At 36.2% G+C, this 403-nt stretch overlaps 1 protein-coding gene across 1 annotated transcript in view; it reads left to right on the top strand.

The window, feature by feature from the left end:
* Positions 1–175, top strand: part of LOC119593499 (DNA-directed RNA polymerase II subunit RPB1-like) — a gene marked incomplete in the record, with an annotated part of 11,004 nt that extends 10,829 nt beyond the window's left edge. Inside the window, 1 exon segment of the mRNA XM_037942449.1 lies at positions 1–175.
* Between the last annotated feature and the right edge of the window lie 228 nt (positions 176–403).

The following is a 403-nucleotide window of genomic DNA, read 5'->3' as shown; positions in this document are numbered from 1 at the left end:
TGAAGTGTATTCAACATGTATTTTTGTCTTTACCTGCCGTCTTGCAGTTTGCTGCTTGGTCAGATTTACCGAGATTTTTAAATAGAAAAGCTATATCAATAAAAGCTTTGTGTAACACGGGCATGGTATCTCCATAATATGTAGAATTGATATTCAACAAAGGAAAGATCCAAAATTGTGTTTTTTTATCCTTGCTAATTATTGACAAAAATGCAAGACTAATAAAAAATGTAACATTGCCTGTCTGGTTTAATCACGTAAGGTAATTAACGACAGGAGCGAACAGCAAGAAGGAAGAGATCATGTCGAAAATCTAAGGAACATTGACAAGAAATCTTGTTAGCTCACTGCCGGGGACACGTAGTGTTCACTATACCTTTGTGTTAATGGTACCGTCTCGGTG

Source organism: Penaeus monodon, chromosome 32 (assembly GCF_015228065.2).
Source record: "Penaeus monodon isolate SGIC_2016 chromosome 32, NSTDA_Pmon_1, whole genome shotgun sequence".
NCBI classification, from domain to species: domain Eukaryota; kingdom Metazoa; phylum Arthropoda; class Malacostraca; order Decapoda; family Penaeidae; genus Penaeus; species Penaeus monodon.
This window is presented reverse-complemented; position numbering and strand designations above follow the sequence as displayed.